The sequence below is a fragment of the Hyperolius riggenbachi genome, chromosome 8 (assembly GCF_040937935.1).
Source record: "Hyperolius riggenbachi isolate aHypRig1 chromosome 8, aHypRig1.pri, whole genome shotgun sequence".
NCBI lineage: Eukaryota > Metazoa > Chordata > Amphibia > Anura > Hyperoliidae > Hyperolius > Hyperolius riggenbachi.
Window position 1 is genome coordinate 89,556,901 of NC_090653.1, and position 26,979 is coordinate 89,583,879.

Consider the following 26,979-nt stretch of genomic DNA (forward strand, 5'->3'; position numbering starts at 1 on the left):
TCGTGCCACTTGACATGCTGTGTCTGCACCTTTGTAAAAGTCTGGCTTACAGCAGAATTGCAGACAAGGATTTCCTAAATCATATAGGAAATTAATTTTCTCATGTTAGTAAACAAAATGCTTAGCAGAAAGGGAGATGCCACCATGAATGTTTGAACCCTGGGTCATATAGTTTACTTAGAGTCTCTTCCAAGGTCCATCAGGGTATTGGGTTCAAAGTAAGGCAAAGGTTAGAATCCCAGTGTGGACTAGCAGTGTTTATTTGAGGTTGATGTAAAAACTTTGCTGGGACTTGCACAAGTTGTAAGAAAAGAGTTAGCGTCATTGACATTGTGGTGAAAGCTCAGCAAAAGCAGCCACCTTTGTAGCTGTAAACAGTCAAGGGCAGGGATTGAATGATAAGCATGAGTGAGGAAGCACAGGCTTTTGCAAAGTCTCCGAGGACATTTACAACAAGAGGAGCAAATACTCTACAGAAGTGACAAGAACAGAACTCAACTACCACGAAGGGACTCGAACCCTCAATCTTCTGATCCAAAGTCAGACACCTTATCCATTAGGCCACGCAGTCTCATGCCTCTTTATGAAGAAACCATTTTCCACTGGAAACAGCCACCGCATAGGAAAAGACGCTCAAGGAGCACAAAGGATTTCATTTGTTAGAGCAGGCACATGACATTGCTGTCTAAGGTATTGCAGTGATCCAAAATGGCAGTTTGATGAGTGTTTTCAGAGAAAAAAACATGCCTTGCAGTGTTCATGAAGTCTTCTAGGCTAAGTTTGTGGTTGTCTCTTCTCTGTTAAGTATAGTCATTGTGCCAGCTGCATGGGTACATAGTGCACCGCTTGTCAGGATGGCCGAGTGGTGTAAGGCGCCAGACTCAAGAGGCTTCTCTTCCCTTCTCATGGGCCTTCTGGTCTCCGAATGGAGTCGTGGGTTCAAATCCCACTTCTGACAGAGCTTTTTCACTTTGTCCATCATGGCACATTGGTCAGGCCTGCCAAAACAAGCTCTTGGGTCTTTTCATTTACTAGGCTCTTCAAAGGGCCTTCTCAACAGCAACCTCACATGGACTTTTGGAAAATCTCGCAGAAAAGGAACAAGGCCGACTTTTTTCTACAAGCTTTCTAACACACGTTTTACAAACTGACAAATTCCATCCCCTTTGGCACACCTACAGTCATATGGGTTAGCTCATCTTCTCTTCTAGTTCACTTCATCAGGATCAGAAGCTTTGGAGGCAATTTGTTTTGCTAAATCTTAAAAGGTTAGTGTACAGGTAAAGTGACAAATATGTAAGGAGACCGAACTCAGGAGATAGGTTTTGGCAATAACTTACAGGTCTTCCCTGTATGTTCTGACCTTTGGTGAAAGAGGTGGGGTTATTCCCTCTTCTGACAAGACTCATTTGTTGAAATTTCAACGGACCCTTCCTAGAAAAGAGTTCAGGTTGCAAGAAAACCAATTGCAGTGTTCCATTTGCGGTGTGGATCATATCTTTTCAGAGGAAATGACAGACATACTTTCCAAATTTCAGGCAAGAACTCTTCATATAAATTGGGAACCGAGGCAACCTTTTGAAATTGTTGAGCTTGCAACAAGAAGGAATCGCATCGTGCCACTTGACATGCTGTGTCTGCACCTTTGTAAAAGTCTGGCTTACAGCAGAATTGCAGACAAGGATTTCCTAAATCATATAGGAAATTAATTTTCTCATGTTAGTAAACAAAATGCTTAGCAGAAAGGGAGATGCCACCATGAATGTTTGAACCCTGGGTCATATAGTTTACTTAGAGTCTCTTCCAAGGTCCATCAGGGTATTGGGTTCAAAGTAAGGCAAAGGTTAGAATCCCAGTGTGGACTAGCAGTGTTTTTTTGAGGTTGATGTAAAAACTTTGCTGGGACTTGCACAAGTTGTAAGAAAAGAGTTAGCGTCATTGACATTGTGGTGAAAGCTCAGCAAAAGCAGCCACCTTTGTAGCTGTAAACAGTCAAGGGCAGGGATTGAATGATAAGCATGAGTGAGGAAGCACAGGCTTTTGCAAAGTCTCCGAGGACATTTACAACAAGAGGAGCAAATACTCTACAGAAGTGACAAGAACAGAACTCAACGACCACGAAGGGACTCGAACCCTCAAACTTCTGATCCAAAGTCAGACGCCTTATCCATTAGGCCACGCAGTCTCATGCCTCTTTATGAAGAAACCATTTTCCACTGGAAACAGCCACCGCATAGGAAAAGACGCTCAAGGAGCACAAAGGATTTCATTTGTTAGAGCAGGCACATGACATTGCTGTCTAAGGTATTGCAGTGATCCAAAATGGCAGTTTGATGAGTGTTTTCAGAGAAAAAAACATGCCTTGCAGTGTTCATGAAGTCTTCTAGGCTAAGTTTGTGGTTGTCTCTTCTCTGTTAAGTATAGTCATTGTGCCAGCTGCATGGGCATCTAATACACCGCTTGTCAGGATGGCCGAGTGGTCTAAGGCACCAGACTCAAGAGGCTTCTCTTCCCTTCTCATGGGCCTTCTGGTCTCCGAATGGAGGCGTGGGTTCAAATCCCACTTCTGACAGAGCTTTTTCACTTTGTCCATCATGGCACATTGGTCAGGCCTGCCAAAACAAGCTCTTGGGTCTTTTCATTTACTAGGCTCTTCAAAGGGCCTTCTCAACAGCAACCTCACATGGACTTTTGGAAAATCTCGCAGAAAAGGAACAAGGCCGACTTTTTTCTACAAGCTTTCTAACACACGTTTTACAAACTGACAAATTCCATCCCCTTTGGCACACCTACAGTCATATGGGTTAGCTCATCTTCTCTTCTAGTTCACTTCATCAGGATCAGAAGCTTTGGAGGCAATTTGTTTTGCTAAATCTTAAAAGGTTAGTGTACAGGTAAAGTGACAAATATGTAAGGAGACCGAACTCAGGAGATAGGTTTTGGCAATAACTTACAGGTCTTCCCTGTATGTTCTGACCTTTGGTGAAAGAGGTGGGGTTATTCCCTCTTCTGACAAGACTCATTTGTTGAAATTTCAACGGACCCTTCCTTGAAAAGAGTTCAGGTTGCAAGAAAACCAATTGCAGTGTTCCATTTGCGGTGTGGATCATATCTTTTCAGAGGAAATGACAGACATACTTTCCAAATTTCAGGCAAGAACTCTTCATATAAATTGGGAACCGAGGCAACCTTTTGAAATTGTTGAGCTTGCAACAAGAAGGAATCGCATCGTGCCACTTGACATGCTGTGTCTGCACCTTTGTAAAAGTCTGGCTTACAGCAGAATTGCAGACAAGGATTTCCTAAATCATATAGGAAATTAATTTTCTCCTGTTAGTAAACAAAATGCTTAGCAGAAAGGGAGATGCCACCATGAATGTTTGAACCCTGGGTCATATAGTTTACTTAGAGTCTCTTCCCAGGTCCATCAGGGTATTGGGTTCAAAGTAAGGCAAAGGTTAGAATCCCAGTGTGGACTAGCAGTGTTTATTTGAGGTTGATGTAAAAACTTTGCTGGGACTTGCACAAGTTGTAAGAAAAGAGTTAGCGTCATTGACATTGTGGTGAAAGCTCAGCAAAAGCAGCCACCTTTGTAGCTGTAAACAGTCAAGGGCAGGGATTGAATGATAAGCATGAGTGAGGAAGCACAGGCTTTTGCAAAGTCTCCGAGGACATTTACAACAAGAGGAGCAAATACTCTACAGAAGTGACAAGAACAGAGCTCAACGACCACGAAGGGACTCGAACCCTCAATCTTCTGATCCGAAGTCAGACGCCTTATCCATTAGGCCACGCGGTCTCATGCCTCTTTATGAAGAAACCACTTTCCACTGGAAACAGCCACCGCATAGGAAAAGACGCTCAAGGAGCACAAAGGATTTCATTTGTTAGAGCAGGCACATGACATTGCTGTCTAAGGTATTGCAGTGATCCAAAATGGCAGTTTGATGAGTGTTTTCAGAGAAAAAAACATGCCTTGCAGTGTTCATGAAGTCTTCTAGGCTAAGTTTGTGGTTGTCTCTTCTCTGTTAAGTATAGTCATTGTGCCAGCTGCATGGGTACATAATACACCGCTTGTCAGGATGGCCGAGTGGTCTAAGGCGCCAGACTCAAGAGGCTTCTCTTCCCTTCTCATGGGCCTTCTGGTCTCCGAATGCAGGCATGGGTTCAAATCCCACTTCTGACAGAGCTTTTTCACTTTGTCCATCATGGCACATTGGTCAGGCCTGCCAAAACAAGCTCTTGGGTCTTTTCATTTACTAGGCTCTTCAAAGGGCCTTCTCAACAGCAACCTCACATGGACTTTTGGAAAATCTCGCAGAAAAGGAACAAGGCCGACTTTTTTCTACAAGCTTTCTAACACACGTTTTACAAACTGACAAATTCCATCCCCTTTGGCACACCTACAGTCATATGGGTTAGCTCATCTTCTCTTCTAGTTCACTTCATCAGGATCAGAAGCTTTGGAGGCAATTTGTTTTGCTAAATCTTAAAAGGTTAGTGTACAGGTAAAGTGACAAATATGTAAGGAGACCGAACTCAGGAGATAGGTTTTGGCAATAACTTACAGGTCTTCCCTGTATGTTCTGACCTTTGGTGAAAGAGGTGGGGTTATTCCCTCTTCTGACAAGACTCATTTGTTGAAATTTCAACGGACCCTTCCTTGAAAAGAGTTCAGGTTGCAAGAAAACCAATTGCAGTGTTCCATTTGCGGTGTGGATCATATTTTTTCAGAGGAAATGACAGACATACTTTCCAAATTTCAGGCAAGAACTCTTCATATAAATTGGGAACCGAGGCAACCTTTTGAAATTGTTGAGCTTGCAACAAGAAGGAATCGCATCGTGCTACTTGACATGCTGTGTCTGCACCTTTGTAAAAGTCTGGCTTACAGCAGAATTGCAGACAAGGATTTCCTAAATCATATAGGAAATTAATTTTCTCATGTTAGTAAACAAAATGCTTAGCAGAAAGGGAGATGCCACCATGAATGTTTGACCCCTGGGTCATATAGTTTACTTACAGTCTCTTCCAAGGTCCATCAGGGTATTGGGATCAAAGTAAGGTAAGGTTAGAATCCCAGTGTGGACTAGCAGTGTTTATTTGAGGTTGATGTAAAAACTTTGCTGGGACTTGCACAAGTTGTAAGAAAAGAGTTAGCGTCATTGACATTGTGGTGAAAGCTCAGCAAAAGCAGCCACCTTTGTAGCTGTAAACAGTCAAGGGCAGGGATTGAATGATAAGCATGAGTGAGGAAGCACAGGCTTTTGCAAAGTCTCCGAGGACATTTACAACAAGAGGAGCAAATACTCTACAGAAGTGACAAGAACAGAGCTCAACGACCACGAAGGGACTCGAACCCTCAATCTTCTGATCCGAAGTCAGACGCCTTATCCATTAGGCCACGCGGTCTCATGCCTCTTTATGAAGAAACCATTTTCCACTGGAAACAGCCACCGCATAGGAAAAGACGCTCAAGGAGCACAAAGGATTTCATTTGTTAGAGCAGGCACATGACATTGCTGTCTAAGGTATTGCAGTGATCCAAAATGGCAGTTTGATGAGTGTTTTCAGAGAAAAAAACATGCCTTGCAGTGTTCATGAAGTCTTCTAGGCTAAGTTTGTGGTTGTCTCTTCTCTGTTAAGTATAGTCATTGTGCCAGCTGCATGGGTACATAGTACACCGCTTGTCAGGATGGCCGAGTGGTCTAAGGCGCCAGACTCAAGAGGCTTCTCTTCCCTTCTCATGGGCCTTCTGGTCTCCGAATGGAGGCATGGGTTCAAATCCCACTTCTGACAGAGCTTTTTCACTTTGTCCATCATGGCACATTGGTCAGGCCTGCCAAAACAAGCTCTTGGGTCTTTTCATTTACTAGGCTCTTCAAAGGGCCTTCTCAACAGCAACCTCACATGGACTTTTGGAAAATCTCGCAGAAAAGGAACAAGGCCGACTTTTTTCTACAAGCTTTCTAACACACGTTTTACAAACTGACAAATTCCATCCCCTTTGGCACACCTACAGTCATATGGGTTAGCTCATCTTCTCTTCTAGTTCACTTCATCAGGATCAGAAGCTTTGGAGGCAATTTGTTTTGCTAAATCTTAAAAGGTTAGTGTACAGGTAAAGTGACAAATATGTAAGGAGACCGAACTCAGGAGATAGGTTTTGGCAATAACTTACAGGTCTTCCCTGTATGTTCTGACCTTTGGTGAAAGAGGTGGGGTTATTCCCTCTTCTGACAAGACTCATTTGTTGAAATTTCAACGGACCCTTCCTTGAAAAGAGTTCAGGTTGCAAGAAAACCAATTGCAGTGTTCCATTTGCGGTGTGGATCATATTTTTTCAGAGGAAATGACAGACATACTTTCCAAATTTCAGGCAAGAACTCTTCATATAAATTGGGAACCGAGGCAACCTTTTGAAATTGTTGAGCTTGCAACAAGAAGGAATCGCATCGTGCTACTTGACATGCTGTGTCTGCACCTTTGTAAAAGTCTGGCTTACAGCAGAATTGCAGACAAGGATTTCCTAAATCATATAGGAAATTAATTTTCTCATGTTAGTAAACAAAATGCTTAGCAGAAAGGGAGATGCCACCATGAATGTTTGACCCCTGGGTCATATAGTTTACTTACAGTCTCTTCCAAGGTCCATCAGGGTATTGGGTTCAAAGTAAGGTAAGGTTAGAATCCCAGTGTGGACTAGCAGTGTTTATTTGAGGTTGATGTAAAAACTTTGCTGGGACTTGCACAAGTTGTAAGAAAAGAGTTAGCGTCATTGACATTGTGGTGAAAGCTCAGCAAAAGCAGCCACCTTTGTAGCTGTAAACAGTCAAGGGCAGGGATTGAATGATAAGCATGAGTGAGGAAGCACAGGCTTTTGCAAAGTCTCCGAGGACATTTACAACAAGAGGAGCAAATACTCTACAGAAGTGACAAGAACAGAGCTCAACGACCACGAAGGGACTCGAACCCTCAATCTTCTGATCCGAAGTCAGACGCCTTATCCATTAGGCCACGCGGTCTCATGCCTCTTTATGAAGAAACCATTTTCCACTGGAAACAGCCACCGCATAGGAAAAGACGCTCAAGGAGCACAAAGGATTTCATTTGTTAGAGCAGGCACATGACATTGCTGTCTAAGGTATTGCAGTGATCCAAAATGGCAGTTTGATGAGTGTTTTCAGAGAAAAAAACATGCCTTGCAGTGTTCATGAAGTCTTCTAGGCTAAGTTTGTGGTTGTCTCTTCTCTGTTAAGTATAGTCATTGTGCCAGCTGCATGGGTGCATAGTACACCGCTTGTCAGGATGGCCGAGTGGTCTAAGGCGCCAGACTCAAGAGGCTTCTCTTCCCTTCTCATGGGCCTTCTGGTCTCCGAATGGAGGCGTGGGTTCAAATCCCACTTCTGACAGAGCTTTTCACTTTGTCCATCATGGCACATTGGTCAGGCCTGCCAAAACAAGCTCTTGGGTCTTTTCATTTACTAGGCTCTTCAAAGGGCCTTCTCAACAGCAACCTCACATGGACTTTTTGAAAATCTCGCAGAAAAGGAACAAGGCCGACTTTTTTCTACAAGCTTTCTAACACACGTTTTACAAACTGACAAATTCCATCCCCTTTGGCACACCTACAGTCATATGGGTTAGCTCATCTTCTCTTCTAGTTCACTTCATCAGGATCAGAAGCTTTAGAGGCAATTTGTTTTGCTAAATCTTAAAAGGGTAGTGTACAGGTAAAGTGACAAATATGTAAGGAGACCGAACTCAGGAGATAGGTTTTGGCAATAACTTACAGGTCTTCCCTGTATGTTCTGACCTTTGGTGAAAGAGGTGGGGTTATTCCCTCTTCTGACAAGACTCATTTGTTGAAATTTCAACGGACCCTTCCTTGAAAAGAGTTCAGGTTGCAAGAAAACCAATTGCAGTGTTCCATTTGCGGTGTGGATCATATCTTTTCAGAGGAAATGACAGACATACTTTCCAAATTTCAGGCAAGAACTCTTCATATAAATTGGGAACCGAGGCAACCTTTTGAAATTGTTGAGCTTGCAACAAGAAGGAATCGCATCGTGCCACTTGACATGCTGTGTCTGCACCTTTGTAAAAGTCTGGCTTACAGCAGAATTGCAGACAAGGATTTCCTAAATCATATAGGAAATTAATTTTCTCCTGTTAGTAAACAAAATGCTTAGCAGAAAGGGAGATGCCACCATGAATGTTTGAACCCTGGGTCATATAGTTTACTTAGAGTCTCTTCCCAGGTCCATCAGGGTATTGGGTTCAAAGTAAGGCAAAGGTTAGAATCCCAGTGTGGACTAGCAGTGTTTATTTGAGGTTGATGTAAAAACTTTGCTGGGACTTGCACAAGTTGTAAGAAAAGAGTTAGCGTCATTGACATTGTGGTGAAAGCTCAGCAAAAGCAGCCACCTTTGTAGCTGTAAACAGTCAAGGGCAGGGATTGAATGATAAGCATGAGTGAGGAAGCACAGGCTTTTGCAAAGTCTCCGAGGACATTTACAACAAGAGGAGCAAATACTCTACAGAAGTGACAAGAACAGAGCTCAACGACCACGAAGGGACTCGAACCCTCAATCTTCTGATCCGAAGTCAGACGCCTTATCCATTAGGCCACGCGGTCTCATGCCTCTTTATGAAGAAACCATTTTCCACTGGAAACAGCCACCGCATAGGAAAAGACGCTCAAGGAGCACAAAGGATTTCATTTGTTAGAGCAGGCACATGACATTGCTGTCTAAGGTATTGCAGTGATCCAAAATGGCAGTTTGATGAGTGTTTTCAGAAAAAAAAAAACATGCCTTGCAGTGTTCATGAAGTTTTCTAGGCTAAGTTTGTGGTTGTCTCTTCTCTGTTAAGTATAGTCATTGTGCCAGCTGCATGGGTTCATAGTACACCGCTTGTCAGGATGGCCGAGTGGTCTAAGGCGCCAGACTCAAGAGGCTTCTCTTCCCTTCTCATGGGCCTTCTGGTCTCCGAATGGAGGCGTGGGTTCAAATTCCACTTCTGACAGAGCTTTTTCACTTTGTCCATCATGGCACATTGGTCAGGCCTGCCAAAACAAGCTCTTGGGTCTTTTCATTTACTAGGCTCTTCAAAGGGCCTTCTCAACAGCAACCTCACATGGACTTTTGGAAAATCTCGCAGAAAAGGAACAAGGCCGACTTTTTTCTACAAGCTTTCTAACACACGTTTTACAAACTGACAAATTCCATCCCCTTTGGCACACCTACAGTCATATGGGTTAGCTCATCTTCTCTTCTAGTTCACTTCATCAGGATCAGAAGCTTTGGAGGCAATTTGTTTTGCTAAATCTTAAAAGGTTAGTGTACAGGTAAAGTGACAAATATGTAAGGAGACCGAACTCAGGAGATAGGTTTTGGCAATAACTTACAGGTCTTCCCTGTATGTTCTGACCTTTGGTGAAAGAGGTGGGGTTATTCCCTCTTCTGACAAGACTCATTTGTTGAAATTTCAACGGACCCTTCCTTGAAAAGAGTTCAGGTTGCAAGAAAACCAATTGCAGTGTTCCATTTGCGGTGTGGATCATATCTTTTCAGAGGAAATGACAGACATACTTTCCAAATTTCAGGCAAGAACTCTTCATATAAATTGGGAACCGAGGCAACCTTTTGAAATTGTTGAGCTTGCAACAAGAAGGAATCGCATCGTGCCACTTGACATGCTGTGTCTGCACCTTTGTAAAAGTCTGGCTTACAGCAGAATTGCAGACAAGGATTTCCTAAATCATATAGGAAATTAATTTTCTCCTGTTAGTAAACAAAATGCTTAGCAGAAAGGGAGATGCCACCATGAATGTTTGAACCCTGGGTCATATAGTTTACTTAGAGTCTCTTCCCAGGTCCATCAGGGTATTGGGTTCAAAGTAAGGCAAAGGTTAGAATCCCAGTGTGGACTAGCAGTGTTTATTTGAGGTTGGTGTAAAAACTTTGCTGGGACTTGCACAAGTTGTAAGAAAAGAGTTAGCGTCATTGACATTGTGGTGAAAGCTCAGCAAAAGCAGCCACCTTTGTAGCTGTAAACAGTCAAGGGCAGGGATTGAATGATAAGCATGAGTGAGGAAGCACAGGCTTTTGCAAAGTCTCCGAGGACATTTACAACAAGAGGAGCAAATACTCTACAGAAGTGACAAGAACAGAGCTCAACGACCACGAAGGGACTCGAACCCTCAATCTTCTGATCCGAAGTCAGACGCCTTATCCATTAGGCCACGCGGTCTCATGCCTCTTTATGAAGAAACCATTTTCCACTGGAAACAGCCACCGCATAGGAAAAGACGCTCAAGGAGCACAAAGGATTTCATTTGTTAGAGCAGGCACATGACATTGCTGTCTAAGGTATTGCAGTGATCCAAAATGGCAGTTTGATGAGTGTTTTCAGAGAAAAAAACATGCCTTGCAGTGTTCATGAAGTCTTCTAGGCTAAGTTTGTGGTTGTCTCTTCTCTGTTAAGTATAGTCATTGTGCCAGCTGCATGGGTACATAGTACACTGCTTGTCAGGATGGCCGAGTGGTCTAAGGCGCCAGACTCAAGAGGCTCCTCTTCCCTTCTCATGGGCCTTCTGGTCTCTGAATGGAGGCATGGGTTCAAATCCCACTTCTGACAGAGCTTTTCACTTTGTCCATCATGGCACATTGGTCAGGCCTGCCAAAACAAGCTCTTGGGTCTTTTCATTTACTAGGCTCTTCAAAGGGCCTTCTCAACAGCAACCTCACATGGACTTTTTGAAAATCTCGCAGAAAAGGAACAAGGCCGACTTTTTTCTACAAGCTTTCTAACACACGTTTTACAAACTGACAAATTCCATCCCCTTTGGCACACCTACAGTCATATGGGTTAGCTCATCTTCTCTTCTAGTTCACTTCATCAGGATCAGAAGCTTTGGAGGCAATTTGTTTTGCTAAATCTTAAAAGGTTAGTGTACAGGTAAAGTGACAAATATGTAAGGAGACCGAACTCAGGAGATAGGTTTTGGCAATAACTTACAGGTCTTCCCTGTATGTTCTGACCTTTGGTGAAAGAGGTGGGGTTATTCCCTCTTCTGACAAGACTCATTTGTTGAAATTTCAACGGACCCTTCCTTGAAAAGAGTTCAGGTTGCAAGAAAACTAATTGCAGTGTTCCATTTGCGGTGTGGATCATATCTTTTCAGAGGAAATGACAGACATACTTTCCAAATTTCAGGCAAGAACTCTTCATATAAATTGGGAACCGAGGCAACCTTTTGAAATTGTTGAGCTTGCAACAAGAAGGAATCGCATCGTGCCACTTGACATGCTGTGTCTGCACCTTTGTAAAAGTCTGGCTTACAGCAGAATTGCAGACAAGGATTTCCTAAATCATATAGGAAATTAATTTTCTCCTGTTAGTAAACAAAATGCTTAGCAGAAAGGGAGATGCCACCATGAATGTTTAAACCCTGGGTCATATAGTTTACTTAGAGTCTCTTCCCAGGTCCATCAGGGTATTGGGTTCAAAGTAAGGCAAAGGTTAGAATCCCAGTGTGGACTAGCAGTGTTTATTTGAGGTTGATGTAAAAACTTTGCTGGGACTTGCACAAGTTGTAAGAAAAGAGTTAGCGTCATTGACATTGTGGTGAAAGCTCAGCAAAAGCAGCAACCTTTGTAGCTGTAAACAGTCAAGGGCAGGGATTGAATGATAAGCATGAGTGAGGAAGCACAGGCTTTTGCAAAGTCTCCGAGGACATTTACAACAAGAGGAGCAAATACTCTACAGAAGTGACAAGAACAGAGCTCAACGACCACGAATGGACTCGAACCCTCAATCTTCTGATCCGAAGTCAGACGCCTTATCCATTAGGCCACGCGGTCTCATGCCTCTTTATGAAGAAACCATTTTCCACTGGAAACAGCCACCGCATAGGAAAAGACGCTCAAGGAGCACAAAGGATTTCATTTGTTAGAGCAGGCACATGACATTGCTGTCTAAGGTATTGCAGTGATCCAAAATGGCAGTTTGATGAGTGTTTTCAGAGAAAAAAACATGCCTTGCAGTGTTCATGAAGTCTTCTAGGCTAAGTTTGTGGTTGTCTCTTCTCTGTTAAGTATAGTCATTGTGCCAGCTGCATGGGTACATAGTACACCGCTTGTCAGGATGGCCGAGTGGTCTAAGGCGCCAGACTCAAGAGGCTTCTCTTCCCTTCTCATGGGTCTTCTGGTCTCTGAATGGAGGCGTGGGTTCAAATCCCACTTCTGACAGAGCTTTTCACTTTGTCCATCATGGCACATTGGTCAGGCCTGCCAAAACAAGCTCTTGGGTCTTTTCATTTACTAGGCTCTTCAAAGGGCCTTCTCAACAGCAACCTCACATGGACTTTTTGAAAATCTCGCAGAAAAGGAACAAGGCCGACTTTTTTCTACAAGCTTTCTAACACACGTTTTACAAACTGACAAATTCCATCCCCCTTGGCACACCTACAGTCATATGGGTTAGCTCATCTTCTCTTCTAGTTCACTTCATCAGGATCAGAAGCTTTGGAGGCAATTTGTTTTGCTAAATCTTAAAAGGTTAGTGTACAGGTAAAGTGACAAATATGTAAGGAGACCGAACTCAGGAGATAGGTTTTGGCAATAACTTACAGGTCTTCCCTGTATGTTCTGACCTTTGGTGAAAGAGGTGGGGTTATTCCCTCTTCTGACAAGACTCATTTGTTGAAATTTCAACGGACCCTTCCTTGAAAAGAGTTCAGGTTGCAAGAAAACCAATTGCAGTGTTCCATTTGCGGTGTGGATCATATCTTTTCAGAGGAAATGACAGACATACTTTCCAAATTTCAGGCAAGAACTCTTCATATAAATTGGGAACCGAGGCAACCTTTTGAAATTGTTGAGCTTGCAACAAGAAGGAATCGCATCGTGCCACTTGACATGCTGTGTCTGCACCTTTGTAAAAGTCTGGCTTACAGCAGAATTGCAGACAAGGATTTCCTAAATCATATAGGAAATTAATTTTCTCCTGTTAGTAAACAAAATGCTTAGCAGAAAGGGAGATGCCACCATGAATGTTTGAACCCTGGGTCATATAGTTTACTTAGAGTCTCTTCCCAGGTCCATCAGGGTATTGGGTTCAAAGTAAGGCAAAGGTTAGAATCCCAGTGTGGACTAGCAGTGTTTATTTGAGGTTGATGTAAAAACTTTGCTGGGACTTGCACAAGTTGTAAGAAAAGAGTTAGCGTCATTGACATTGTGGTGAAAGCTCAGCAAAAGCAGCCACCTTTGTAGCTGTAAACAGTCAAGGGCAGGGATTGAATGATAAGCATGAGTGAGGAAGCACAGGCTTTTGCAAAGTCTCCGAGGACATTTACAACAAGAGGAGCAAATACTCTACAGAAGTGACAAGAACAGAGCTCAACGACCACGAAGGGACTCGAACCCTCAATCTTCTGATCCGAAGTCAGACGCCTTATCCATTAGGCCACGCGGTCTCATGCCTCTTTATGAAGAAACCATTTTCCACTGGAAACAGCCACCGCATAGGAAAAGACGCTCAAGGAGCACAAAGGATTTCATTTGTTAGAGCAGGCACATGACATTGCTGTCTAAGGTATTGCAGTGATCCAAAATGGCAGTTTGATGAGTGTTTTCAGAAAAAAAAAAACATGCCTTGCAGTGTTCATGAAGTTTTCTAGGCTAAGTTTGTGGTTGTCTCTTCTCTGTTAAGTATAGTCATTGTGCCAGCTGCATGGGTTCATAGTACACCGCTTGTCAGGATGGCCGAGTGGTCTAAGGCGCCAGACTCAAGAGGCTTCTCTTCCCTTCTCATGGGCCTTCTGGTCTCCGAATGGAGGCGTGGGTTCAAATTCCACTTCTGACAGAGCTTTTTCACTTTGTCCATCATGGCACATTGGTCAGGCCTGCCAAAACAAGCTCTTGGGTCTTTTCATTTACTAGGCTCTTCAAAGGGCCTTCTCAACAGCAACCTCACATGGACTTTTGGAAAATCTCGCAGAAAAGGAACAAGGCCGACTTTTTTCTACAAGCTTTCTAACACACGTTTTACAAACTGACAAATTCCATCCCCTTTGGCACACCTACAGTCATATGGGTTAGCTCATCTTCTCTTCTAGTTCACTTCATCAGGATCAGAAGCTTTGGAGGCAATTTGTTTTGCTAAATCTTAAAAGGTTAGTGTACAGGTAAAGTGACAAATATGTAAGGAGACCGAACTCAGGAGATAGGTTTTGGCAATAACTTACAGGTCTTCCCTGTATGTTCTGACCTTTGGTGAAAGAGGTGGGGTTATTCCCTCTTCTGACAAGACTCATTTGTTGAAATTTCAACGGACCCTTCCTTGAAAAGAGTTCAGGTTGCAAGAAAACCAATTGCAGTGTTCCATTTGCGGTGTGGATCATATCTTTTCAGAGGAAATGACAGACATACTTTCCAAATTTCAGGCAAGAACTCTTCATATAAATTGGGAACCGAGGCAACCTTTTGAAATTGTTGAGCTTGCAACAAGAAGGAATCGCATCGTGCCACTTGACATGCTGTGTCTGCACCTTTGTAAAAGTCTGGCTTACAGCAGAATTGCAGACAAGGATTTCCTAAATCATATAGGAAATTAATTTTCTCCTGTTAGTAAACAAAATGCTTAGCAGAAAGGGAGATGCCACCATGAATGTTTGAACCCTGGGTCATATAGTTTACTTAGAGTCTCTTCCCAGGTCCATCAGGGTATTGGGTTCAAAGTAAGGCAAAGGTTAGAATCCCAGTGTGGACTAGCAGTGTTTATTTGAGGTTGGTGTAAAAACTTTGCTGGGACTTGCACAAGTTGTAAGAAAAGAGTTAGCGTCATTGACATTGTGGTGAAAGCTCAGCAAAAGCAGCCACCTTTGTAGCTGTAAACAGTCAAGGGCAGGGATTGAATGATAAGCATGAGTGAGGAAGCACAGGCTTTTGCAAAGTCTCCGAGGACATTTACAACAAGAGGAGCAAATACTCTACAGAAGTGACAAGAACAGAGCTCAACGACCACGAAGGGACTCGAACCCTCAATCTTCTGATCCGAAGTCAGACGCCTTATCCATTAGGCCACGCGGTCTCATGCCTCTTTATGAAGAAACCATTTTCCACTGGAAACAGCCACCGCATAGGAAAAGACGCTCAAGGAGCACAAAGGATTTCATTTGTTAGAGCAGGCACATGACATTGCTGTCTAAGGTATTGCAGTGATCCAAAATGGCAGTTTGATGAGTGTTTTCAGAGAAAAAAACATGCCTTGCAGTGTTCATGAAGTCTTCTAGGCTAAGTTTGTGGTTGTCTCTTCTCTGTTAAGTATAGTCATTGTGCCAGCTGCATGGGTACATAGTACACTGCTTGTCAGGATGGCCGAGTGGTCTAAGGCGCCAGACTCAAGAGGCTCCTCTTCCCTTCTCATGGGCCTTCTGGTCTCTGAATGGAGGCATGGGTTCAAATCCCACTTCTGACAGAGCTTTTCACTTTGTCCATCATGGCACATTGGTCAGGCCTGCCAAAACAAGCTCTTGGGTCTTTTCATTTACTAGGCTCTTCAAAGGGCCTTCTCAACAGCAACCTCACATGGACTTTTTGAAAATCTCGCAGAAAAGGAACAAGGCCGACTTTTTTCTACAAGCTTTCTAACACACGTTTTACAAACTGACAAATTCCATCCCCTTTGGCACACCTACAGTCATATGGGTTAGCTCATCTTCTCTTCTAGTTCACTTCATCAGGATCAGAAGCTTTGGAGGCAATTTGTTTTGCTAAATCTTAAAAGGTTAGTGTACAGGTAAAGTGACAAATATGTAAGGAGACCGAACTCAGGAGATAGGTTTTGGCAATAACTTACAGGTCTTCCCTGTATGTTCTGACCTTTGGTGAAAGAGGTGGGGTTATTCCCTCTTCTGACAAGACTCATTTGTTGAAATTTCAACGGACCCTTCCTTGAAAAGAGTTCAGGTTGCAAGAAAACTAATTGCAGTGTTCCATTTGCGGTGTGGATCATATCTTTTCAGAGGAAATGACAGACATACTTTCCAAATTTCAGGCAAGAACTCTTCATATAAATTGGGAACCGAGGCAACCTTTTGAAATTGTTGAGCTTGCAACAAGAAGGAATCGCATCGTGCCACTTGACATGCTGTGTCTGCACCTTTGTAAAAGTCTGGCTTACAGCAGAATTGCAGACAAGGATTTCCTAAATCATATAGGAAATTAATTTTCTCCTGTTAGTAAACAAAATGCTTAGCAGAAAGGGAGATGCCACCATGAATGTTTAAACCCTGGGTCATATAGTTTACTTAGAGTCTCTTCCCAGGTCCATCAGGGTATTGGGTTCAAAGTAAGGCAAAGGTTAGAATCCCAGTGTGGACTAGCAGTGTTTATTTGAGGTTGATGTAAAAACTTTGCTGGGACTTGCACAAGTTGTAAGAAAAGAGTTAGCGTCATTGACATTGTGGTGAAAGCTCAGCAAAAGCAGCAACCTTTGTAGCTGTAAACAGTCAAGGGCAGGGATTGAATGATAAGCATGAGTGAGGAAGCACAGGCTTTTGCAAAGTCTCCGAGGACATTTACAACAAGAGGAGCAAATACTCTACAGAAGTGACAAGAACAGAGCTCAACGACCACGAATGGACTCGAACCCTCAATCTTCTGATCCGAAGTCAGACGCCTTATCCATTAGGCCACGCGGTCACATGCCTCTTTATGAAGAAACCATTTTCCACTGGAAACAGCCACCGCATAGGAAAAGACGCTCAAGGAGCACAAAGGATTTCATTTGTTAGAGCAGGCACATGACATTGCTGTCTAAGGTATTGCAGTGATCCAAAATGGCAGTTTGATGAGTGTTTTCAGAGAAAAAAACATGCCTTGCAGTGTTCATGAAGTCTTCTAGGCTAAGTTTGTGGTTGTCTCTTCTCTGTTAAGTATAGTCATTGTGCCAGCTGCATGGGTACATAGTACACCGCTTGTCAGGATGGCCGAGTGGTCTAAGGCGCCAGACTCAAGAGGCTTCTCTTCCCTTCTCATGGGTCTTCTGGTCTCTGAATGGAGGTGTGGGTTCAAATCCCACTTCTGACAGAGCTTTTCACTTTGTCCATCATGGCACATTGGTCAGGCCTGCCAAAACAAGCTCTTGGGTCTTTTCATTTACTAGGCTCTTCAAAGGGCCTTCTCAACAGCAACCTCACATGGACTTTTTGAAAATCTCGCAGAAAAGGAACAAGGCCGACTTTTTTCTACAAGCTTTCTAACACACGTTTTACAAACTGACAAATTCCATCCCCCTTGGCACACCTACAGTCATATGGGTTAGCTCATCTTCTCTTCTAGTTCACTTCATCAGGATCAGAAGCTTTGGAGGCAATTTGTTTTGCTAAATCTTAAAAGGTTAGTGTACAGGTAAAGTGACAAATATGTAAGGAGACCGAACTCAGGAGATAGGTTTTGGCAATAACTTACAGGTCTTCCCTGTATGTTCTGACCTTTGGTGAAAGAGGTGGGGTTATTCCCTCTTCTGACAAGACTCATTTGTTGAAATTTCAACGGACCCTTCCTTGAAAAGAGTTCAGGTTGCAAGAAAACCAATTGCAGTGTTCCATTTGCGGTGTGGATCATATCTTTTCAGAGGAAATGACAGACATACTTTCCAAATTTCAGGCAAGAACTCTTCATATAAATTGGGAACCGAGGCAACCTTTTGAAATTGTTGAGCTTGCAACAAGAAGGAATCGCATCGTGCCACTTGACATGCTGTGTCTGCACCTTTGTAAAAGTCTGGCTTACAGCAGAATTGCAGACAAGGATTTCCTAAATCATATAGGAAATTAATTTTCTCATGTTAGTAAACAAAATGCTTAGCAGAAAGGGAGATGCCACCATGAATGTTTGAACCCTGGGTCATATAGTTTACTTAGAGTCTCTTCCAAGGTCCATCAGGGTATTGGGTTCAAAGTAAGGCAAAGGTTAGAATCCCAGTGTGGACTAGCAGTGTTTATTTGAGGTTGATGTAAAAACTTTGCTGGGACTTGCACAAGTTGTAAGAAAAGAGTTAGCGTCATTGACATTGTGGTGAAAGCTCAGCAAAAGCGGCCACCTTTGTAGCTGTAAACAGTCAAGGGCAGGGATTGAATGATAAGCATGAGTGAGGAAGCACAGGCTTTTGCAAAGTCTCCGAGGACATTTACAACAAGAGGAGCAAATACTCTACAGAAGTGACAAGAACAGAGCTCAACGACCACGAAGGGACTCGAACCCTCAATCTTCTGATCCGAAGTCAGACGCCTTATCCATTAGGCCACACGGTCTCATGCCTCTTTCTGAAGAAACCATTTTCCACTGGAAACAGCCACCGCATAGGAAAAGACGCTCAAGGAGCACAAAGGATTTCATTTGTTAGAGCAGGCACATGACATTGCTGTCTAAGGTATTGCAGTGATCCAAAATGGCAGTTTGATGAGTGTTTTCAGAAAAAAAAACATGCCTTGCAGTGTTCATGAAGTCTTCTAGGCTAAGTTTGTGGTTGTCTCTTCTCTGTTAAGTATAGTCATTGTGCCAGCTGCATGGGTACATAGTGCACCGCTTGTCAGGATGGCCGAGTGGTCTAAGGCGCCAGACTCAAGAGGCTTGTCTTCCCTTCACATGGGCCTTCTGGTCTCCAAATGGAGGTGTGGGTTCAAATCCCACTTCTGACAGAGCTTTTTCACTTTGTCCATCATGGCACATTGGTCAGGCCTGCCAAAACAAGCTCTTGGGTCTTTTCATTTACTAGGCTCTTCAAAGGGCCTTCTCAACAGCAACCTCACATGGACTTTTGGAAAATCTCGCAGAAAAGGAACAAGGCCGACTTTTTTCTACAAGCTTTCTAACACACGTTTTACAAACTGACAAATTCCATCCCCTTTGGCACACCTACAGTCATATGGGTTAGCTCATCTTCTCTTCTAGTTCACTTCATCAGGATCAGAAGCTTTGGAGGCAATTTGTTTTGCTAAATCTTAAAAGGTTAGTGTACTGGTAAAGTGACAAATATGTAAGGAGACCGAACTCAGGAGATAGGTTTTGGCAATAACTTACAGGTCTTCCCTGTATGTTCTGACCTTTGGTGAAAGAGGTGGGGTTATTCCCTCTTCTGACAAGACTCATTTGTTGAAATTTCAACGGACCCTTCCTTGAAAAGAGTTCAGGTTGCAAGAAAACCAATTGCAGTGTTCCATTTGCGGTGTGGATCATATCTTTTCAGAGGAAATGACAGACATACTTTCCAAATTTCAGGCAAGAACTCTTCATATAAATTGGGAACCGAGGCAACCTTTTGAAATTGTTGAGCTTGCAACAAGAAGAAATCACATCATGCCACTTGACAAGCTGTGTCTGCACCTTTGTAAAAGTCTGGCTTACAGCAGAATTGCAGACAAGGATTTCCTAAATCATATAGGAAATTAATTTTCTCATGTTAGTAAACAAAATGCTTAGCAGAAAGGGAGATGCCACCATGAATGTTTGAACCCTGGGTCATATAGTTTACTTAGAGTCTCTTCCCAGGTCCATCAGAGTATTGGGTTCAAAGTAAGGCAAAGGTTAGAATCCCAGTGTGGACTAGCAGTGTTTATTTGAGGTTGATGTAAAAACTTTGCTGGGACTTGCACAAGTTGTAAGAAAAGAGTTAGCGTCATTGACATTGTGGTGAAAGCTCAGCAAAAGCAGCCACCTTTGTAGCTGTAAACAGTCAAGGGCAGGGATTGAATGATAAGCATGAGTGAGGAAGCACAGGCTTTTGCAAAGTCTCCGAGGACATTTACAACAAGAGGAGCAAATACTCTACAGAAGTGACAAGAACAGAGCTCAACAACCACGAAGGGACTCGAACCCTCAATCTTCTGATCCGAAGTCAGACGCCTTATCCATTAGGCCACGCGGTCTCATGCCTCTTTATGAAGAAACCATTTTCCACTGGAAACAGCCACCGCATAGGAAAAGACGCTCAAGGAGCACAAAGGATTTCATTTGTAAGAGCAGGCACATGACATTGCTGTCTAAGGTATTGCAGTGATCCAAAATGGCAGTTTGATGAGTGTTTTCAGAGAAAAAAACATGACTTGCAGTGTTCATGAAGTCTTCTAGGCTAAGTTTGTGGTTGTCTCTTCTCTGTTAAGTATAGTCATTGTGCCAGCTGCATGGGTACATAGTGCACCGCTTGTCAGGATGGCCGAGTGGTCTAAGGCGCCAGACTCAAGAGGCTTCTCTTCCCTTCTCATGGGCCTTCTGGTCTCCGAATGGAGGCGTGGGTTCAAATCCCACTTCTGACAGAGCTTTTTCACTTTGTCCATCATGGCACATTTGTCAGGCCTGCCAAAACAAGCTCTTGGGTCTTTTCATTTACTAGGCTCTTCAAAGGGCCTTCTCAACAGCAACCTCACATGGACTTTTGGAAAATCTCGCAGAAAAGGAACAAGGCCGACTTTTTTCTACAAGCTTTCTAACACACGTTTTACAAACTGACAAATTCCATCCCCTTTGGCACACCTACAGTCATATGGGTTAGCTCATCTTCTCTTCTAGTTCACTTCATCAGGATCAGAAGCTTTGGAGGCAATTTGTTTTGCTAAATCTTAAAAGGTTAGTGTACAGGTAAAGTGACAAATATGTAAGGAGACCGAACTCAGGAGATAGGTTTTGGCAATAACTTACAGGTCTTCCCTGTATGTTCTGACCTTTGGTGAAAGAGGTGGGGTTATTCCCTCTTCTGACAAGACTCATTTGTTGAAATTTCAACGGACCCTTCCTTGAAAAGAGTTCAGGTTGCAAGAAAACCAATTGCAGTGTTCCATTTGCGGTGTGAATCATATCTTTTCAGAGGAAATGACAGACATACTTTCCAAATTTCAGGCAAGAACTCTTCATATAAATTGGGAACCGAGGCAACCTTTTGAAATTGTTGAGCTTGCAACAAGAAGGAATCGCATCGTGCCACTTGACATGCTGTGTCTGCACCTTTGTAAAAGTCTGGCTTACAGCAGAATTGCAGACAAGGATTTCCTAAATCATATAGGAAATTAATTTTCTCATGTTAGTAAACAAAATGCTTAGCAGAAAGGGAGATGCCACCATGAATGTTTGAACCCTGGGTCATATAGTTTACTTAGAGTCTCTTCCCAGGTCCATCAGAGTATTGGGTTCAAAGTAAGGCAAAGGTTAGAATCCCAGTGTGGACTAGCAGTGTTTATTTGAGGTTGATGTAAAAACTTTGCTGGGACTTGCACAAGTTGTAAGAAAAGAGTTAGCGTCATTGACATTGTGGTGAAAGCTCAGCAAAAGCAGCCACCTTTGTAGCTGTAAACAGTCAAGGGCAGGGATTGAATGATAAGCATGAGTGAGGAAGCACAGGCTTTTGCAAAGTCTCCGAGGACATTTACAACAAGAGGAGCAAATACTCTACAGAAGTGACAAGAACAGAGCTCAACGACCACAAAGGAACTCGAACCCTCAATCTTCTGATCCGAAGTCAGACGCCTTATCCATTAGGCCACGCGGCCTCATGCCTCTTTATGAAGAAACCATTTTCCACTGGAAACAGCCACCGCATAGGAAAAGACGCTCAAGGAGCACAAAGGATTTCATTTGTTAGAGCAGGCACATGACATTGCTGTCTAAGGTATTGCAGTGATCCAAAATGGCAGTTTGATGAGTGTTTTCAGAGAAAAAAACATGCCTTGCAGTGTTCATAAAGTCTTCTAGGCTAAGTTTGTGGTTGTCTCTTCTCTGTTAAGTATAGTCATTTTGCCAGCTGCATGGGTACATAGTACACCGCTTGTCAGGATGGCCGAGTGGTCTAAGGCGCCAGACTCAAGAGGCTTCTCTTCCCTTCTCATGGGCCTTCTGGTCTCCGAATGGAGGTGTGGGTTCAAATCCCACTTCTGACAGAGCTTTTTCACTTTGTCCATCATGGCACATTGGTCAGGCCTGCCAAAACAAGCTCTTGGGTCTTTTCATTTACTAGGCTCTTCAAAGGGCCTTCTCAACAGCAACCTCACATGGACTTTTGGAAAATCTCGCAGAAAAGGAACAAGGCCGACTTTTTTCTACAAGCTTTCTAACACACGTTTTACAAACTGACAAATTCCATCCCCTTTGGCACACCTACAGTCATATGGGTTAGCTCATCTTCTCTTCTAGTTCACTTCATCAGGATCAGAAGCTTTGGAGGCAATTTGTTTTGCTAAATCTTAAAAGGTTAGTGTACAGGTAAAGTGACAAATATGTAAGGAGACCGAACTCAGGAGATAGGTTTTGGCAATAACTTACAGGTCTTCCCTGTATGTTCTGACCTTTGGTGAAAGAAGTGGGGTTATTCCCTCTTCTGACAAGACTCATTTGTTGAAATTTCAACGGACCCTTCCTTGAAAAGAGTTCAGGTTGCAAGAAAACCAATTGCAGTGTTCCATTTGCGGTGTGGATCATATCTTTTCAGAGGAAATGACAGACATACTTTCCAAATTTCAGGCAAGAACTCTTCATATAAATTGGGAACCGAGGCAACCTTTTGAAATTGTTGAGCTTGCAACAAGAAGGAATCGCATCGTGCCACTTGACATGCTGTGTCTGCACCTTTGTAAAAGTCTGGCTTACAGCAGAATTGCAGACAAGGATTTCCTAAATCATATAGGAAATTAATTTTCTCATGTTAGTAAACAAAATGCTTAGCAGAAAGGGAGATGCCACCATGAATGTTTGAACCCTGGGTCATATAGTTTACTTAGAGTCTCTTCCCAGGTCCATCAGGGTATTGGGTTCAAAGTAAGGCAAAGGTTAGAATCCCAGTGTGGACTAGCAGTGTTTATTTGAGGTTGATGTAAAAACTTTGCTGGGACTTGCACAAGTTGTAAGAAAAGAGTTAGCGTCATTGACATTGTGGTGAAAGCTCAGCAAAAGCAGCCACCTTTGTAGCTGTAAACAGTCAAGGGCAGGGATTGAATGATAAGCATGAGTGAGGAAGCACAGGCTTTTGCAAAGTCTCCGAGGACATTTACAACAAGAGGAGCAAATACTCTACAGAAGTGACAAGAACAGAGCTCAACGACCACGAAGGGACTCGAACCCTCAATCTTCTGATCCGAAGTCAGACGCCTTATCCATTAGGCCACGCGGTCTCATGCCTCTTTATGAAGAAACCATTTTCCACTGGAAACAGCCACCGCATAGGAAAAGACGCTCAAGGAGCACAAAGGATTTCATTTGTTAGAGCAGGCACATGACATTGCTGTCTAAGGTATTGCAGTGATCCAAAATGGCAGTTTGATGAGTGTTTTCAGAAAAAAAAAACATGCCTTGCAGTGTTCATGAAGTCTTCTAGGCTAAGTTTGTGGTTGTCTCTTCTCTGTTAAGTATAGTCATTGTGCCAGCTGCATGGGTACATAGTACACCGCTTGTCAGGATGGCCGAGTGGTCTAAGGCGCCAGACTCAAGAGGCTTCTCTTCCCTTCTCATGGGCCTTCTGGTCTCCGAATGGAGGCGTGGGTTCAAATCCCACTTCTGACAGAGCTTTTTCACTTTGTCCATCATGGCACATTGGTCAGGCCTGCCAAAACAAGCTCTTGGGTCTTTTCATTTACTAGGCTCTTCAAAGGGCCTTCTCAACAGCAACCTCACATGGAGTTTTGGAAAATCTCGCAGAAAAGGAACAAGGCCGACTTTTTTCTACAAGCTTTCTAACACACGTTTTACAAACTGACAAATTCCATCCCCTTTGGCACACCTACAGTCATATGGGTTAGCTCATCTTCTCTTCTAGTTCACTTCATCAGGATCAGAAGCTTTGGAGGCAATTTGTTTTGCTAAATCTTAAAAGGTTAGTGTACAGGTAAAGTGACAAATATGTAAGGAGACCGAACTCAGGAGATAGGTTTTGGCAATAACTTACAGGTCTTCCCTGTATGTTCTGACCTTTGGTGAAAGAGGTGGGGTTATTCCCTCTTCTGACAAGACTCATTTGTTGAAATTTCAACGGACCCTTCCTTGAAAAGAGTTCAGGTTGCAAGAAAACCAATTGCAGTGTTCCATTTGCGGTGTGAATCATATCTTTTCAGAGGAAATGACAGACATACTTTCCAAATTTCAGGCAAGAACTCTTCATATAAATTGGGAACCGAGGCAACCTTTTGAAATTGTTGAGCTTGCAACAAGAAGGAATCGCATCGTGCCACTTGACATGCTGTGTCTGCACCTTTGTAAAAGTCTGGCTTACAGCAGAATTGCAGACAAGGATTTCCTAAATCATATAGGAAATTAATTTTCTCATGTTAGTAAACAAAATGCTTAGCAGAAAGGGAGATGCCACCATGAATGTTTGAACCCTGGGTCATATAGTTTACTTAGAGTCTCTTCCCAGGTCCATCAGAGTATTGGGTTCAAAGTAAGGCAAAGGTTAGAATCCCAGTGTGGACTAGCAGTGTTTATTTGAGGTTGATGTAAAAACTTTGCTGGGACTTGCACAAGTTGTAAGAAAAGAGTTAGCGTCATTGACATGGTGGTGAAAGCTCAGCAAAAGCAGCCACCTTTGTAGCTGTAAACAGTCAAGGGCAGGGATTGAATGATAAGCATGAGTGAGGAAGCACAGGCTTTTGCAAAGTCTCCGAGGACATTTACAACAAGAGGAGCAAATACTCTACAGAAGTGACAAGAACAGAGCTCAACGACCACGAAGGGACTCGAACCCTCAATCTCCTGATCCGAAGTCAGACACCTTATCCATTAGGCCACGCGGTCTCACGCCTCTTTATGAAGAAACCATTTTCCACTGGAAACAGCCACCGCATAGGAAAAGACGCTTAAGGAGCACAAAGGATTTCATTTGTTAGAGCAGGCACATGACATTGCTGTCTAAGGTATTGCAGTGATCCAAAATGGCAGTTTGATGAGTGTTTTCAGAGAAAAAAACATGCCTTGCAGTGTTCATGAAGTCTTCTAGGCTAAGTTTGTGGTTGTCTCTTCTCTGTTAAGTATAGTCATTGTGCCAGCTGCATGGGTACGTAGTACACCGCTTGTCAGGATGGCCGAGTGGTCTAAGGCGCCAGACTCAAGAGGCTTCTCTTCCCTTCTCATGGGCCTTCTGGTCTCCGAATGGAGGCGTGGGTTCAAATCCCACTTCTGACAGAGCTTTTCACTTTGTCCATCATGGCACATTGGTCAGGCCTGCCAAAACAAGCTCTTGGGTCTTTTCATTTACTAGGCTCTTCAAAGGGCCTTCTCAACAGCAACCTCACATGGACTTTTTGAAAATCTCGCAGAAAATGAACAAGGCCGACTTTTTTCTACAAGCTTTCTAACACACGTTTTACAAACTGACAAATTCCATCCCCTTTGGCACACCTACAGTCATATGGGTTAGCTCATCTTCTCTTCTAGTTCACTTCATCAGGATCAGAAGCTTTGGAGGCAATTTGTTTTGCTAAATCTTAAAAGGTTAGTGTACAGGTTAAGTGACAAATATGTAAGGAGACCGAACTCAGGAGATAGGTTTTGGCAATAACTTACAGGTCTTCCCTGTATGTTCTGACCTTTGGTGAAAGAGGTGGGGTTATTCCCTCTTCTGACAAGACTCATTTGTTGAAATTTCAACGGACCCTTCCTTGAAAAGAGTTCAGGTTGCAAGAAAACCAATTGCAGTGTTCCATTTGCGGTGTGGATCATATCTTTTCAGAGGAAATGACAGACATACTTTCCAAATTTCAGGCAAGAACTCTTCATATAAATTGGGAACCGAGGCAACCTTTTGAAATTGTTGAGCTTGCAACAAGAAGGAATCGCATCGTGCCACTTGACATGCTGTGTCTGCACCTTTGTAAAAGTCTGGCTTACAGCAGAATTGCAGACAAGGATTTCCTAAATCATATAGGAAATTAATTTTCTCATGTTAGTAAACAAAATGCTTAGCAGAAAGGGAGATGCCACCATGAATGTTTGAACCCTGGGTCATATAGTTTACTTAGAGTCTCTTCCAAGGTCCATCAGGGTATTGGGTTCAAAGTAAGGCAAAGGTTAGAATCCCAGTGTGGACTAGCAGTGTTTATTTGAGGTTGATGTAAAAACTTTGCTGGGACTTGCACAAGTTGTAAGAAAAGAGTTAGCGTCATTGACATTGTGGTGAAAGCTCAGCAAAAGCAGCCACCTTTGTAGCTGTAAACAGTCAAGGGCAGGGATTGAATGATAAGCATGAGTGAGGAAGCACAGGCTTTTGCAAAGTCTCCGAGGACATTTACAACAAGAGCAGCAAATACTCTACAGAAGTGACAAGAACAGAACTCAACGACCACGAAGGGACTCGAACCCTCAATCTTCTGATCCGAAGTCAGACGCCTTATCCATTAGGCCACGCGGTCTCATGCCTCTTTATGAAGAAACCATTTTCCACTGGAAACAGCCACCGCATAGGAAAAGACGCTCCAGGAGCACAAAGGATTTCATTTGTTAGAGCAGGCACATGACATTGCTGTCTAAGGTATTGCAGTGATCCAAAATGGCAGTTTGATGAGTGTTTTCAGAGAAAAAAACATGCCTTGCAGTGTTCATGAAGTCTTCTAGGCTAAGTTTGTGGTTGTCTCTTCTCTGTTAAGTATAGTCATTGTGCCAGCTGCATGGATACATAGTGCACAGCTTGTCAGGATGGCCGAGTGGTCTAAGGCGCCAGACTCAAGAGGCTTCTCTTCCCTTCTCATGGGCCTTCTGGTCTCCGAAAGGAGGCGTGGGTTCAAATCCCACTTCTGACAGAGCTTTTTCACTTTGTCCATCATGGCACATTGGTCAGGCCTGCCAAAACAAGCTCTTGGGTCTTTTCATTTACTAGGCTCTTCAAAGGGCCTTCTCAACAGCAACCTCACATGGACTTTTGGAAAATCTCGCAGAAAAGGAACAAGGCCGACTTTTTTCTACAAGCTTTCTAACACACGTTTTACAAACTGACAAATTC

At 43.2% G+C, this 26,979-nt stretch overlaps 34 non-coding genes across 34 annotated transcripts; 17 read left to right on the forward strand and 17 right to left on the reverse strand.

Moving 5' to 3' along the window:
* Nucleotides 1-498: 498 nt before the first annotated feature.
* Nucleotides 499-571, reverse strand: TRNAQ-UUG (transfer RNA glutamine (anticodon UUG)). Its single transcript has one exon. It is a non-coding gene; the product is annotated as a tRNA-Gln (tRNA).
* Nucleotides 572-848: 277 nt separating this feature from the next.
* On the forward strand, nucleotides 849-958 carry TRNAL-CAA (transfer RNA leucine (anticodon CAA)). The gene is made up of 2 exons: nucleotides 849-886; nucleotides 913-958. It is a non-coding gene; the product is annotated as a tRNA-Leu (tRNA).
* Nucleotides 959-2,112: 1,154 nt separating this feature from the next.
* TRNAQ-UUG (transfer RNA glutamine (anticodon UUG)) lies at nucleotides 2,113-2,185 on the reverse strand. The gene has a single exon. It is a non-coding gene; the product is annotated as a tRNA-Gln (tRNA).
* Nucleotides 2,186-2,462: 277 nt separating this feature from the next.
* TRNAL-CAA (transfer RNA leucine (anticodon CAA)) lies at nucleotides 2,463-2,572 on the forward strand. Its single transcript has 2 exons — nucleotides 2,463-2,500; nucleotides 2,527-2,572. It is a non-coding gene; the product is annotated as a tRNA-Leu (tRNA).
* Nucleotides 2,573-3,726: 1,154 nt separating this feature from the next.
* TRNAR-UCG (transfer RNA arginine (anticodon UCG)) lies at nucleotides 3,727-3,799 on the reverse strand. The gene has a single exon. It is a non-coding gene; the product is annotated as a tRNA-Arg (tRNA).
* A 277-nt stretch (nucleotides 3,800-4,076) lies between these two features.
* Nucleotides 4,077-4,186, forward strand: TRNAL-CAA (transfer RNA leucine (anticodon CAA)). Its single transcript has 2 exons — nucleotides 4,077-4,114; nucleotides 4,141-4,186. It is a non-coding gene; the product is annotated as a tRNA-Leu (tRNA).
* A 1,153-nt stretch (nucleotides 4,187-5,339) lies between these two features.
* TRNAR-UCG (transfer RNA arginine (anticodon UCG)) lies at nucleotides 5,340-5,412 on the reverse strand. The gene has a single exon. It is a non-coding gene; the product is annotated as a tRNA-Arg (tRNA).
* A 277-nt stretch (nucleotides 5,413-5,689) lies between these two features.
* Nucleotides 5,690-5,799, forward strand: TRNAL-CAA (transfer RNA leucine (anticodon CAA)). Its single transcript has 2 exons — nucleotides 5,690-5,727; nucleotides 5,754-5,799. It is a non-coding gene; the product is annotated as a tRNA-Leu (tRNA).
* Nucleotides 5,800-6,952: 1,153 nt separating this feature from the next.
* Nucleotides 6,953-7,025, reverse strand: TRNAR-UCG (transfer RNA arginine (anticodon UCG)). The gene has a single exon. It is a non-coding gene; the product is annotated as a tRNA-Arg (tRNA).
* Nucleotides 7,026-7,302: 277 nt separating this feature from the next.
* TRNAL-CAA (transfer RNA leucine (anticodon CAA)) lies at nucleotides 7,303-7,412 on the forward strand. The gene is made up of 2 exons: nucleotides 7,303-7,340; nucleotides 7,367-7,412. It is a non-coding gene; the product is annotated as a tRNA-Leu (tRNA).
* A 1,153-nt stretch (nucleotides 7,413-8,565) lies between these two features.
* TRNAR-UCG (transfer RNA arginine (anticodon UCG)) lies at nucleotides 8,566-8,638 on the reverse strand. Its single transcript has one exon. It is a non-coding gene; the product is annotated as a tRNA-Arg (tRNA).
* Nucleotides 8,639-8,917: 279 nt separating this feature from the next.
* Nucleotides 8,918-9,027, forward strand: TRNAL-CAA (transfer RNA leucine (anticodon CAA)). The gene is made up of 2 exons: nucleotides 8,918-8,955; nucleotides 8,982-9,027. It is a non-coding gene; the product is annotated as a tRNA-Leu (tRNA).
* Nucleotides 9,028-10,181: 1,154 nt separating this feature from the next.
* TRNAR-UCG (transfer RNA arginine (anticodon UCG)) lies at nucleotides 10,182-10,254 on the reverse strand. The gene has a single exon. It is a non-coding gene; the product is annotated as a tRNA-Arg (tRNA).
* A 277-nt stretch (nucleotides 10,255-10,531) lies between these two features.
* TRNAL-CAA (transfer RNA leucine (anticodon CAA)) lies at nucleotides 10,532-10,641 on the forward strand. Its single transcript has 2 exons — nucleotides 10,532-10,569; nucleotides 10,596-10,641. It is a non-coding gene; the product is annotated as a tRNA-Leu (tRNA).
* A 1,153-nt stretch (nucleotides 10,642-11,794) lies between these two features.
* TRNAR-UCG (transfer RNA arginine (anticodon UCG)) lies at nucleotides 11,795-11,867 on the reverse strand. The gene has a single exon. It is a non-coding gene; the product is annotated as a tRNA-Arg (tRNA).
* Nucleotides 11,868-12,144: 277 nt separating this feature from the next.
* On the forward strand, nucleotides 12,145-12,254 carry TRNAL-CAA (transfer RNA leucine (anticodon CAA)). The gene is made up of 2 exons: nucleotides 12,145-12,182; nucleotides 12,209-12,254. It is a non-coding gene; the product is annotated as a tRNA-Leu (tRNA).
* A 1,153-nt stretch (nucleotides 12,255-13,407) lies between these two features.
* TRNAR-UCG (transfer RNA arginine (anticodon UCG)) lies at nucleotides 13,408-13,480 on the reverse strand. The gene has a single exon. It is a non-coding gene; the product is annotated as a tRNA-Arg (tRNA).
* Nucleotides 13,481-13,759: 279 nt separating this feature from the next.
* Nucleotides 13,760-13,869, forward strand: TRNAL-CAA (transfer RNA leucine (anticodon CAA)). The gene is made up of 2 exons: nucleotides 13,760-13,797; nucleotides 13,824-13,869. It is a non-coding gene; the product is annotated as a tRNA-Leu (tRNA).
* A 1,154-nt stretch (nucleotides 13,870-15,023) lies between these two features.
* Nucleotides 15,024-15,096, reverse strand: TRNAR-UCG (transfer RNA arginine (anticodon UCG)). The gene has a single exon. It is a non-coding gene; the product is annotated as a tRNA-Arg (tRNA).
* Nucleotides 15,097-15,373: 277 nt separating this feature from the next.
* Nucleotides 15,374-15,483, forward strand: TRNAL-CAA (transfer RNA leucine (anticodon CAA)). The gene is made up of 2 exons: nucleotides 15,374-15,411; nucleotides 15,438-15,483. It is a non-coding gene; the product is annotated as a tRNA-Leu (tRNA).
* Nucleotides 15,484-16,636: 1,153 nt separating this feature from the next.
* TRNAR-UCG (transfer RNA arginine (anticodon UCG)) lies at nucleotides 16,637-16,709 on the reverse strand. Its single transcript has one exon. It is a non-coding gene; the product is annotated as a tRNA-Arg (tRNA).
* A 277-nt stretch (nucleotides 16,710-16,986) lies between these two features.
* Nucleotides 16,987-17,096, forward strand: TRNAL-CAA (transfer RNA leucine (anticodon CAA)). The gene is made up of 2 exons: nucleotides 16,987-17,024; nucleotides 17,051-17,096. It is a non-coding gene; the product is annotated as a tRNA-Leu (tRNA).
* A 1,153-nt stretch (nucleotides 17,097-18,249) lies between these two features.
* On the reverse strand, nucleotides 18,250-18,322 carry TRNAR-UCG (transfer RNA arginine (anticodon UCG)). The gene has a single exon. It is a non-coding gene; the product is annotated as a tRNA-Arg (tRNA).
* Nucleotides 18,323-18,599: 277 nt separating this feature from the next.
* Nucleotides 18,600-18,709, forward strand: TRNAL-CAA (transfer RNA leucine (anticodon CAA)). The gene is made up of 2 exons: nucleotides 18,600-18,637; nucleotides 18,664-18,709. It is a non-coding gene; the product is annotated as a tRNA-Leu (tRNA).
* Nucleotides 18,710-19,863: 1,154 nt separating this feature from the next.
* Nucleotides 19,864-19,936, reverse strand: TRNAR-UCG (transfer RNA arginine (anticodon UCG)). Its single transcript has one exon. It is a non-coding gene; the product is annotated as a tRNA-Arg (tRNA).
* A 277-nt stretch (nucleotides 19,937-20,213) lies between these two features.
* On the forward strand, nucleotides 20,214-20,323 carry TRNAL-CAA (transfer RNA leucine (anticodon CAA)). The gene is made up of 2 exons: nucleotides 20,214-20,251; nucleotides 20,278-20,323. It is a non-coding gene; the product is annotated as a tRNA-Leu (tRNA).
* Nucleotides 20,324-21,477: 1,154 nt separating this feature from the next.
* On the reverse strand, nucleotides 21,478-21,550 carry TRNAR-UCG (transfer RNA arginine (anticodon UCG)). Its single transcript has one exon. It is a non-coding gene; the product is annotated as a tRNA-Arg (tRNA).
* A 277-nt stretch (nucleotides 21,551-21,827) lies between these two features.
* TRNAL-CAA (transfer RNA leucine (anticodon CAA)) lies at nucleotides 21,828-21,937 on the forward strand. The gene is made up of 2 exons: nucleotides 21,828-21,865; nucleotides 21,892-21,937. It is a non-coding gene; the product is annotated as a tRNA-Leu (tRNA).
* Nucleotides 21,938-23,091: 1,154 nt separating this feature from the next.
* Nucleotides 23,092-23,164, reverse strand: TRNAR-UCG (transfer RNA arginine (anticodon UCG)). Its single transcript has one exon. It is a non-coding gene; the product is annotated as a tRNA-Arg (tRNA).
* Nucleotides 23,165-23,442: 278 nt separating this feature from the next.
* TRNAL-CAA (transfer RNA leucine (anticodon CAA)) lies at nucleotides 23,443-23,552 on the forward strand. Its single transcript has 2 exons — nucleotides 23,443-23,480; nucleotides 23,507-23,552. It is a non-coding gene; the product is annotated as a tRNA-Leu (tRNA).
* Nucleotides 23,553-24,706: 1,154 nt separating this feature from the next.
* TRNAR-UCG (transfer RNA arginine (anticodon UCG)) lies at nucleotides 24,707-24,779 on the reverse strand. Its single transcript has one exon. It is a non-coding gene; the product is annotated as a tRNA-Arg (tRNA).
* Nucleotides 24,780-25,056: 277 nt separating this feature from the next.
* TRNAL-CAA (transfer RNA leucine (anticodon CAA)) lies at nucleotides 25,057-25,166 on the forward strand. The gene is made up of 2 exons: nucleotides 25,057-25,094; nucleotides 25,121-25,166. It is a non-coding gene; the product is annotated as a tRNA-Leu (tRNA).
* A 1,153-nt stretch (nucleotides 25,167-26,319) lies between these two features.
* On the reverse strand, nucleotides 26,320-26,392 carry TRNAR-UCG (transfer RNA arginine (anticodon UCG)). The gene has a single exon. It is a non-coding gene; the product is annotated as a tRNA-Arg (tRNA).
* Nucleotides 26,393-26,669: 277 nt separating this feature from the next.
* TRNAL-CAA (transfer RNA leucine (anticodon CAA)) lies at nucleotides 26,670-26,779 on the forward strand. Its single transcript has 2 exons — nucleotides 26,670-26,707; nucleotides 26,734-26,779. It is a non-coding gene; the product is annotated as a tRNA-Leu (tRNA).
* The last annotated feature ends 200 nt before the right edge of the window (nucleotides 26,780-26,979 follow it).